This window comes from Impatiens glandulifera, chromosome 1, assembly GCF_907164915.1.
Source record: "Impatiens glandulifera chromosome 1, dImpGla2.1, whole genome shotgun sequence".
In the NCBI taxonomy this organism is placed as follows: Eukaryota; Viridiplantae; Streptophyta; class Magnoliopsida; order Ericales; family Balsaminaceae; genus Impatiens; species Impatiens glandulifera.
In genome coordinates, this window is record NC_061862.1 from 59,499,916 (window position 1) to 59,512,405 (window position 12,490).

The 12,490-nt window shown below is 28.4% G+C and overlaps 4 non-coding genes across 4 annotated transcripts; 2 read left to right on the top strand and 2 right to left on the bottom strand.

Moving 5' to 3' along the window:
- Positions 1-3,879: 3,879 nt before the first annotated feature.
- TRNAD-GUC lies at positions 3,880-3,951 on the top strand. The gene has a single exon. It is a non-coding gene; the product is annotated as a tRNA-Asp (tRNA).
- Positions 3,952-4,325: 374 nt separating this feature from the next.
- On the bottom strand, positions 4,326-4,396 carry TRNAG-GCC. Its single transcript has one exon. It is a non-coding gene; the product is annotated as a tRNA-Gly (tRNA).
- A 4,505-nt stretch (positions 4,397-8,901) lies between these two features.
- Positions 8,902-8,972, top strand: TRNAG-GCC. Its single transcript has one exon. It is a non-coding gene; the product is annotated as a tRNA-Gly (tRNA).
- Positions 8,973-9,316: 344 nt separating this feature from the next.
- Positions 9,317-9,388, bottom strand: TRNAD-GUC. The gene has a single exon. It is a non-coding gene; the product is annotated as a tRNA-Asp (tRNA).
- Positions 9,389-12,490: the final 3,102 nt, after the last annotated feature.

Consider the following 12,490-nt stretch of genomic DNA (forward strand, 5'->3'; position numbering starts at 1 on the left):
TGTCCCGAAGAAGGTCAAAGTGGCTGCTGTTGTGTAGTTTTTAACAACTGTCTCTTTTTTGTTTTTTAATATGTTTTTATTTGTAATAGAATTGATGTTTGTTAAAGTATGATTTTGATCGTATTTGAGACTATTACTTTTTTGTTATTAGTTTTATTAATCAAAAGGAATACTAGAGTATAATGATTGAGCAAAACTATTCTTATTTTTTCTTGATTGTAATATATGATTCATGTTTTTTTTAGAACCTAAACAAATAGAAAATATTTGAGAACCCAAATAACAAAAGTAAGTATAAATAGTTTTTACTAAGGTTTACATTAAGGTAAAAGGTTTACATTAAGGTAAAACCTTAAATGATTTTACATGAATGTATAAATGGTTTTAAATTAATGTGTAAATAGTTTATATGAAAATTATATGCATATATTTCAGTTTTCAAGTATTTTAAGTAGTATTTTGTGTGTTTATTTTAGTTTTAAAGTATTAAAAGTCGTACATGAACATTAAACCAAGAATTATGAATAATTTTAACAAGTTTTGTAATCATCTTTTATTTTTTAAGAACTTCAGTAAATCGCTTTACAGGTCTTTACTAATGTTAAATGAAGGTATAAATGATTTTACGTGAAGGTATAATAATTTTACATTAATGCGTAAATGATTTTACATGAAAATTACATTCTTAATTTTCAGTTTTCAAGAATTTCAAATTGTATATGTATATTATTTTAGTTTTAAAACATTAAAAGTTGTATTTGAACATTAAACTAAGAATTATGAATGGTTTTTTAACAAGTTTTAAATCATTAAAAGTCGTATTCTAACATTAAACCAAGCATTATAAATAATTGTAATGTAATCATTTTATTTTTATTTTTTAAGAACTTAATTAAATCGCATTATAAGTCTTTACTAATAAATGGTTTTAATGAAGATATAAATGGTTTACATGAATGTGTAAATGACTTTACATGAAAATTAAATACATATATTTCTGTTTTCAAGGATTTCAAGTAGTATTTCGTGTATTTATTTCAGTTTTAAAACATTAAAAGTCGTATTTGAATATTAAACCAAGCATTATGAATGATTTTAACAAATTTAGTAATTATCTTTTATTTTATAAGAACTTCAGTTAATCGCATTGCAAGTCTTTACTACGGTTTACATGAATGTATAAATGATATTACATGAAGGTATAAATAGTTTTACGTTAATGTATAAATGATTTTACATGAAAATTACATGCATATATTTCAGTTTAGAATGATTTCAAGTAGTATATTATGTATTTATTTCAATTTTTAAGTATTAAAAATCGTATTTGAACATTAAACAAAGAATTATGAATTGTCTAAATCATGTTCCTTTTAAAAATAATGATTCATAAAAAATCACTAATTTAATTTATAAGATCAAGATTGAAAGTTTTTAATATTATTGAAAAGAAGTCTAAACAAGGAGAAAAAAAATTAAGTAACAAGAGGTTGCAACTTACAAGCAACAATAAATTCCAACAACCAAGTGTGAGCAACAGCTTGAGAACCCATTTCTATAGTCAACTCTTCAGCCATAATTGCTAATTCACAATAAGAAGTTATTTTAATAGTAATATCGTTGTTGTAGTAAATTATTATATGTTTTTCTACACTTGGCACCACCACCAACAGATCTTTTTTCTTTTCTTTAATATTATCGCCTCCAACAATTACCAACTCTATAAGATCCTGTTTATATGTTGTAATGAATTTCTCTATAAAATAAAACATGTAACCGTCAAATAGATGCGACTGCTAAAAAACACAAAGTTTTCAGTTTTCAACTCATAAACAAGGTCCTAATGGAGGAGTAATCATATAAAACGGAATTTACATTGTTCAAAGACCGAAGTATGCAAGCTCTACGACCACCATGGTTATCTAGCTTAACCTCATACGGTTCCTTATCAACATTACTTTTTGATTTCATAGAAGTTTTTATCCCTGCATATAACCATTTTTATTTTGTTTCCAAAAGTTTATATATTTGAAAATAAAATGAAACGAATCATGTTAAGATACTCACAATCAATTGTAAGGACCCATCTCCCATTCAATATTTCCATGAGTACTTTGAGAGTTCTATTGCATGCACCATTAACATTATCTCTTAGAAGAACATACAAGATTACTTCACAATATTATCATCTCATTCAATATATAATATCAACACGGTTAGTAGAGAGAATAATACACAATCTTCACTATATGAACCGCAAAAAACTATTCTTTGTAATGGTAGGGTGAGGTCCCAATTACAATGACGGAGACAATTTCATTGTTTGTTTCCTGCATATTAAAAAAACAGGACTTTGTTAGTTAAAAAAAAAACTTTTTCCAAAATCGAAATAGAGTTATGTAGAAATAATATACGAAACCAAAGTAGGATTTCCAAACAAAAATAAGGTTTCATATGAATAATATAGTAAACCAATGTAGGGTTTCCTGAATATGAACAAAACAAAATGGTTTCATTGTACTTACTATTTTCGAAGTAGGATTTACTAAATATGAACAAAACAGAACGATTTTATTGTGCATAACATTCTCAAAGTAGAGTTTCCTAAATATGAACAAAACAAAACAGTTTTGTTGTACATACCATTTTTGCGAGCTACAAAGATTTTTACGAAAAAAACTTTGAAGTGCGTAGCATTTTCGCGATTTTATAATTAAGATTCTCGAAGAGGTCAAGAAACTATTGAATATCTATGAAAATGAGGAACTTAGTATTACCATGACAGTCCATAGCCTTAGAGCAGCGATCAAAACACTAAATGCGATAGACATAGCGAGGAATGTTGATGGAAACCACGTAGTCATTGCTTTCCCCTTTGCCTGCCCGTGTGTAGGAAACTCCAAGCTACGGACAACGTCATCCGACCAACAAAACTTTCACGTCCTTCATATCGAGAACATTCCAGAAGTTGTTCCAGACCATCCAACAAATATTGTGGGATATGATGTCGTTTGGAAGGTTTTAAAAGTAGACAGCGAAAAATCTCCTTACTTGAAAAATGGGCAACCGGGATAATGTATTTTCTTTCGATGGCTCACAACTTGGAAGTGTATATGCATATGGTGGCCGAAACTCGAAGTAAGGCATCAAAGTTCAAGTTGGTGACCGAGAGGGATAATTCTCTAGTGAACGAAGGGTTGGATGGGCTTAAGGAATAGTATAGTGTGCCAACACATGGTGGGTGCAAGCTAACCATGGCATGGTTCAACTTCCTAATGATTGTGGGAGTTAATGAATGTTGGGTATTGGCATTTTTTTATTGTAAATTTGTTTATTAATTATGAATGGAAAACTCATTATACATTTCAATATTTTAATTTAATTTTATTATATTCTTTTGTTTTGTTGATATATAGGGAAGCATATATTTTATTAATAATTATGTATGGAAACTTGTTATCAATATTTTTTTATTCGTTTATACGATTGTAAGTTGTAAATGTACCCTAACACCACCACCATTGATGTTTTTATTCCGCTTAACCATTTTTAAGGTTATACTAAATATGAATATAATTGTATTACAATACAAATAAAAAAAAACAGATACAAAGCTAAGTTAAAAGCTAACAATTGAACTCTATTTCCTTCCGAAAAAAGAAAATTGAAGCATAAAGATGCAATCATGTGAGAGTTTTATACAATAATATTTGTTATGGTCAGTAATGGGAGCTGGGAAAGAAGATGGAGGAAACAAAAGTCTGATTCAGTTCAAAGAAAGTAAGAATATTTTGAACGGACTCGTTCTTTAACTCACTTATATACTTACAACTTTTTATTTGACTCTAAAAATATTAATAATTGACTTTGAAATTACAAGTCGTTGTAGTATAGTGGTGAGTATTCCCGCCTGTCACGCGGGTGACCCGGGTTCGATCCCCGGCAACGGCGTTTTTTTTTGTTCTAGTTCTTAGATGAGAGAATATATGTGTGGACAATGATTACCCTTTTTATGTCATCTGATGAAGAAATATGTACACAATGATTACCCATTTATTGCCATCCGATGAAAGAAAAATTTGGGATTCCAACAATTGCTTGGAGGTCAATGAAGAACACCATTCCTTAGATTCTACAATATTGGATTGAATAACCACATCATCCATTAGATCAGTTTCAAAACAACAACATTAACTTGCTAACAGTTTCTTTTTATTGCCATTACACTTCTTAAGGCCCATCTCTATTTGCTGCACATAAAAAATAACCTATAAATAAATGCATTCTCCATTGTTTGAGAATTAAAAAAATATGAAAAAATTAATTGCACCAGCCGGGAATTGAACCCGGGTCTGTACCGTGGCAGGGTACTATTCTACCACTAGACCACTGGTGCTTTGTGTCTATGATGTATCTTATTTTTTTAACTACTCAATATTATGGTAACCTGAAATGTGAAAAATAATTGTCTTAGAACATATATTCTATATAATAGATTTTAAGTGTGCCAAAGAAAATAGCATTTCCTTAGTTTTAAACCATGTAGTAATTTCATTAAAATATCTGGATAAAATTCGTCTTTTGCATAGAAAATTTAATTAGCTTCCTAAGCTTGTCTCCTTAGTTTAATTTGAATTTATTCAAAATAATTTGATAAATTTTAAGTAAACTTAAATCAAATGAGTTTTAAGTAATTAATGAATTGATTTATCATTCCTAACTACTATTTAAGCCAAACATTATAAAAACAAACTCTCTTATAGTTATAGTAGTTACAGTGACCCATATGACTTTTTACTTTATTTCGGATTTTATTTTCGAATTTTATGATAATTTTTTACTCTAATTTCCATTAGAGTTTTTGGTAACATTCTATCCTATCTAGGTTTTGAGCTAATCTTTACTCTTATGAAGATTTGAATATTATATTTTATATGAGAGGTAGTTTCTTTCCTTTTTCGTTTTTTATTTGTTTATTTTTTTAATTAATGTTTTTCACGTTAATCATTTTATTTGTTTTTTTTTTAATTAAGCTTTTCTCGTCAATTATTTTGCAGTTAAAATTTATAATTGGTATTATTAACATCAATCATATCTTAACTATTTTTCATAAGTCACGATTCTTCCTTTAACGTTTTTCACATTAATGTCTTCTTGACTACTTTTTGTAGTTCAAGATTTGTAATTAACGTTTTTTTACGTCAATCACTACTTCTTGACTGTTTTCATAAGACAAGATTCTTCTATTAACGTTTTTCACGTTATTACATTCTTGACTACTTTTTTCAGTTAAAGAATTGTAATGAGCGCTTTTTACGTCAATCACTTCTTGATTGTTTTTTATAAGTCAATTTCTTTTATTAACGTTTGCACGTTAATTTATTCATTGTCTGCTCTTCACAAGGTCCACATTGACGTCATTTACATCAATCAATTATTGATCGCTCTTCACATGTCAAAATTCTTTTATTAACGTTTATCACGTTAATTTTGTTCTTTGTCCATTTTTCACATATCAAAGATTACAAATTGATGTGTTTTACGTCAATCAATTCTTGACCGATCTTCATAGGTCAAGATTTCCTTATTAACGTTTATTATGTTAATTTTGTTCTTTATCCGTTTTTGACAGACCAAATATTCCAAATTATCGTCCTTTTTGTCAATCAATTTTTGACCGCTCTTCACATGTCAATATTATTTTATTATGTTAATTTTGTTCTTTGTTTTCTTTTCACAAACCAAAGATTTCAAAATAACGTCATTTTCGTCAATCAATTCTTGATCGCTCTTCATATATCAAGATTCTTTTATTAACGTTTAACATGTTAATTTCCTTTTTTTTTACTATTTCCTCAAGTCAAGATTCTTGTATTGACAAGTTTCCTGTAGAATCACTACATTTATGTTTTTGTACGTAACAATCAGGACTAAGTTCCGATGAGTAACTAATGGTGATTTAAATATATCATCCAACATAGAAGTCTCTTTTTGTATTACTATTATTATTTTATGTACCATGGATATATATCTTTTAAAAATAGTTGACAAAAAAATTTTTCTGTCGTTCGTTTTGTATAACACACTTTTTTGGGTGATTTTAGGGTTAATTCTTTTTTAATCAATTAAAATATCCCTCGTTTTAGTTGAAAGAGTTTTATTTAAAATAGCGATGCACTTTTCTAACAAAATGTCCCTTGTACATGGTTTTTCTATCGCTTCATATTTGTTTTTGGAGTTGGAAATGAGAATTCAAGAATAAAATTAAGTGGGTGAGTCCCAAGAATAAAATTGAGCCCCAAGGGCGGACAAACCAGTAATGAGAAAATGGTCAAACTTGTTCTGCAAATACCACCAGGTTAAAGAACATTATACCAATCATTTCTTTACATAGAAAGACAAAATATAATACCTCATTGGCTATCAAGTCATTACTAAACTTGGGGTTAGAACCCAATGCAAAAATATGAGTAAGGGGCATGACAGCCAAACAAATACTCCCCTATTAAAAAAATATCAAACCACTTACTAACCTCCTTGTTTAAAAATGTAAATTATTGCCTTTATTGATTTTCTTGTAAAATATTTTGACAAATAAAAATAAAAATCTCTCATCTTTGTCGTAAAAATTTTGTCACATGAAACTATGTATCGACTTAATTCTTTTGTAATAGAAAATAAATAGACAAACTCTTTTGAGTTCACTCTTGTGTTTATAGAAACTTTTATATTTTTATGAGAAAATTTGAGTTTTTGACCCCTCTTACATGAAATAAATAAAAACGTTGTCACTTTCTATTGTGAAGATCACTTTGCCAAAAAAAAAGAAAGAAAATATTATCTTTAGCTGTGAAACTCATTTTGAAAAATTAATAATAATAGGAAACAACTAAGAGTATAGTTAAGATCATTCCTTTAAAGTGATCTTCTAAAAGAAACTCGATCGTTTAACTAAAATGTGATTAAAATATATATGTTTGAATTTATTCTCGTATTTAACGAATATTGTTGAAGACTTAACTCTCAAAGAAAATTTTGTAAAAAAATGAAATAAAATAAGGCCCAAATAAAAATCACAAATTGAGAAAGATTATTTTATCTTTTTCGAAAATAAATATATTTTAAAGCTCAAGGCTTTGGAAAAATAAAATATGATAGAGCAAAGTACTCATTTTGGTTAAGATATTTAAATCACCACTTGATGTTCATAAAGACTTTATGTCTTAAATTGCCAAAGACAATAACAAGAGTGTATCGATTATATCAGATATATTCATGGTACATAAAATAATAATAGTAATACAAAAAGAGACTTCTATGTTGGATGATATATTTAAATCACCATTAGTTACTCATCGGAACTTAGTCCTGATTGTTACGTACAAAAACATAAATGTAGTGATTCTACAGGAAACTTGTCAATACAAGAATCTTGACTTGAGGAAATAGTAAAAAAAAAAGGAAATTAACATGTTAAACGTTAATAAAAGAATCTTGATATATGAAGAGCGATCAAGAATTGATTGACGAAAATGACGTTATTTTGAAATCTTTGGTTTGTGAAAAGAAAACAAAGAACAAAATTAACATAATAAAATAATATTGACATGTGAAGAGCGGTCAAAAATTGATTGACAAAAAGGACGATAATTTGGAATATTTGGTCTGTCAAAAACGGATAAAGAACAAAATTAACATAATAAACGTTAATAAGGAAATCTTGACCTATGAAGATCGGTCAAGAATTGATTGACGTAAAACACATCAATTTGTAATCTTTGATATGTGAAAAATGGACAAAGAACAAAATTAACGTGATAAACGTTAATAAAAGAATTTTGACATGTGAAGAGCGATCAATAATTGATTGATGTAAATGACGTCAATGTGGACCTTGTGAAGAGCAGACAATGAATAAATTAACGTGCAAACGTTAATAAAAGAAATTGACTTATAAAAAACAATCAAGAAGTGATTGACGTAAAAAGCGCTCATTACAATTCTTTAACTGAAAAAAGTAGTCAAGAATGTAATAACGTGAAAAACGTTAATAGAAGAATCTTGTCTTATGAAAACAGTCAAGAAGTAGTGATTGACGTAAAAAAACGTTAATTACAAATCTTGAACTACAAAAAGTAGTCAAGAAGACATTAATGTGAAAAACGTTAAAGGAAGAATCGTGACTTATGAAAAATAGTTAAGATATGATTGATGTTAATAATACCAATTATAAATTTTAACTGCAAAATAATTGACGAGAAAAGCTTAATTAAAATAAAAACAAATAAAATGATTAACGTGAAAAACATTAATTAAAAAAATAAACAAATAAAAAACGAAAAAGGAAAGAAACTACCTCTCATATAAAATATAATATTCAAATCTTCATAAGAGTAAAGATTAGCTCAAAACCTAGATAGGATAGAATGTTACCAAAAACTCTAATGGAAATTAGAGTAAAAAATTATCATAAAATTCGAAAATAAAATCCGAAATAAAGTAAAAAGTCATATGGGTCACTGTAACTACTATAACTATAAGAGAGTTTGTTTTTATAATGTTTGGCTTAAATAGTAGTTAGGAATGATAAATCAATTCATTAATTACTTAAAACTCATTTGATTTAAGTTTACTTAAAATTTATCAAATTATTTTGAATAAATTCAAATTAAACTAAGGAGACAAGCTTAGGAAGCTAATTAAATTTTCTATGCAAAAGACGAATTTTATCCAGATATTTTAATGAAATTACTACATGGTTTAAAACTAAGGAAATGCTATTTTCTTTGGCACACTTAAAATCTATTATATAGAATATATGTTCTAAGACAATTATTTTTCACATTTCAGGTTACCATAATATTGAGTAGTTAAAAAAATAAGATACATCATAGACACAAAGCACCAGTGGTCTAGTGGTAGAATAGTACCCTGCCACGGTACAGACCCGGGTTCAATTCCCGGCTGGTGCAATTAATTTTTTCATATTTTTTAAATAGGTTATTTTTTATGTGCAGCAAATAGAGATGGGCCTTAAGAAGTGTAATGGCAATAAAAAGAAACTGTTAGCAAGTTAATGTTGTTGTTTTGAAACTGATCTAATGGATGATGTGGTTATTCAATCCAATATTGTAGAATCTAAGGAATGGTGTTCTTCATTGACCTCCAAGCAATTGTTGGAATCCCAAATTTTTCTTTCATCGGATGGCAATAAATGGGTAATCATTGTGTACATATTTCTTCATCAGATGACATAAAAAGGGTAATCATTGTCCACACATATATTCTCTCATCTAAGAACTAGAACAAAAAAAAACGCCGTTGCCGGGGATCGAACCCGGGTCACCCGCGTGACAGGCGGGAATACTCACCACTATACTACAACGACTTGTAATTTCAAAGTCAATTATTAATATTTTTAGAGTCAAATAAAAAGTTGTAAGTATATAAGTGAGTTAAAGAACGAGTCCGTTCAAAATATTCTTACTTTCTTTGAACTGAATCAGACTTTTGTTTCCTCCATCTTCTTTCCCAGCTCCCATTACTGACCATAACAAATATTATTGTATAAAACTCTCACATGATTGCATCTTTATGCTTCAATTTTCTTTTTTCGGAAGGAAATAGAGTTCAATTGTTAGCTTTTAACTTAGCTTTGTATCTGTTTTTTTTTTATTTGTATTGTAATACAATTATATTCATATTTAGTATAACCTTAAAAATGGTTAAGCGGAATAAAAACATCAACGGTGGTGGTGTTAGGGTACATTTACAACTTACAATCGTATAAACGAATAAAAAAATATTGATAACAAGTTTCCATACATAATTATTAATAAAATATATGCTTCCCTATATATCAACAAAACAAAAGAATATAATAAAATTAAATTAAAATATTGAAATGTATAATGAGTTTTCCATTCATAATTAATAAACAAATTTACAATAAAAAAATGCCAATACCCAACATTCATTAACTCCCACGAGCCACCATGAATTTGGCACATTATACTCTTCCAAAAGCTCATCCTACCTTTTGTTCACAAGAGCAATATCCCTCTCCATCTCCAACATTGAACTTCGACGCCTTGATTTAAAGTTCAAATATGACTTTGTTATGAAATAAAAGATGATTGCAAATTTGTTAAAATCATTCCTAATGATTGGTTTAATGTTCAAATACGACTTTTAATATTTTAAAACTAAATTAATTACACAAAATACTACTTAAAATCTTTGAAAACTGAAATATATGCATATGATTTTTATATAAAATCATTTACACATTCATTAAACCTTAGTAAAGACATGTAATGCGATTTACTAAAATTTTTAAAAAAAAAATAAAAGACATGTAAAACCATTTACACAATTATGTAAAACTATTTATATCTTCATGTAAAACCATTTATATTTTCATGTAAACCTTAGTAAAAACAATTTATACTTACTTTTACTATTTGGGTTCTCAACTCCACTAACGTTTTCTAATTTCTAATTGTTTGGGAAACAAAACATGAATCATATGTCATGATCAAGATAAAATAAGAATATTCTTTTTTATTAATAAAATTAATAACAAAAAGTATTAGTCTCAAGACGATCAAAATCATATTTTAACAAACATCGATTCTATTATATATGAAAAAGGATTAACATACCAAAAAAAGAAACCGTTGTTAAACTACACAGCAACATCCACTTTGACCTTATTTGGGACACAATAGGTACCAGCAAGCACTTTGAGTCACCTGTTCTATCAGTTTGAACTGATCTGCTTGCAACTTTTTTTACTTCTTGAGCAAATAGTGCCTCTGCTTGAATTATTGAATATATGCAGTTGGCCTTTATACAACAATTCAACCAATAGATAAACAACTATTGAAAACTTCACATATAGAGTTTGTTAGGGATTCACAATCGATAAGGTCCACTTCTTGCAAACACTGCCATTGAAGTGTTAGAGTGGTTAAGCTATTTTGCTTCTGAAGAACAAAAATCTGCACAAAGAGATGCAACAGTTTATTACATAAAAACAAAAGGCTATAATAAATAATAGGGCTTGAAAAAAGATTGCACCTAGTTGACCTTTGCCCACAGTTAATCAATCAAGATTTATGAAAAATGTAGATATATTACAAATAGTTAAAACAGAACATATTCATTAGCACTAGCTGCCCGCCATTGTTTGGAGACCATAACTGTCCCACAAAGATCAATATGCTCCAAGAAAGAAACTATCTGATAACAATAGTCACATATGTCATCTCTTGAAAACATATATAATAGACCAATAAAAAACTGAAATAAAAAATCCAAAGTCATGGCTACCATCTGCAGTAAGTCGTCATCTGTAAGATCCATCATTAATTTTGAATTTTCAAATCCTGGATTATTACTCTCATCCACTAAAGCACTATTTCCGACATCAACATTAAAATAATCTTCTCTAGTACCACTAACAATGAACATTGAAGAGAGCAAATGCATCTTCTCTTTAATTTTTAAAGGAGCATTTATCAATTCTATGATATGCACGGTTCTGATTACAATGCACATCCTCTAGTGTAACATCGTAGCTGGATGTTGAGTATACCAATCACTTGACAATAAAGCCATTTTTTTATTCTTCTTGTCAATTATGTAAATATTATAATTTTTCAAATTTGTGCACATACTAATCCTTTCAATAAACTTAATTATAGGACCATAAACAATTAAAAAAGGTAACACACTTGTCAACTTTATCATAAACAATTCATATCCTCTCGCACTCTAATTATCCATGTATGAGAAATATCAATCTAGATGGTTATCAGCATGCATGCATGCAGGATTTTCTATGTGAAGAAAGGAAATAATATATTCTATATGAAGAGGCATGACCAAGATATGCCTAGTTCAGGGACAGTAATCTCATTGCAAGAAGGATAAAACAATAGAATAGAAGAAGTCTTGATTTAGAGGACTAGATACTGAATAAACTAAGATTTCAATTAAAATTCAAGATTAACAATCAAGAAGCATAAGAGGTGTATCATAAAATAAGTTTTATACTTCAGAATGAGAATCCAAGTTAGACTAGAACCTGTAAAGCGATAATAGAGTCAAGAAACAATGGGGAATGGTAAGAGAAAGAAGAAACAGAGGAAGAAGAACCGACAGCATAGCTTTGACAATAAACTTTACAAAGTCACCTCAGCCTCATGGTCTTCCATATCCTCTAACTGTAGTTCACTTCTGTAAACCGTCCTACTCATTACCTTCTCTTCTTCGCCGAAGCACAAACAACACAAAATCTTCATGCAATCACAGAACACCAAGAACATATTGAATGACGAATCTTTCTGAAATCCTATATCAAAATCTCACACACTCGTCTATTAGAACAGATAGATAAAGAATAACTAGTTTTTTTTCACTCGAATCAATAAAACCATAAAATGTTTCATCAATATCTATAGGATCAAATAACGCATTTATTTCA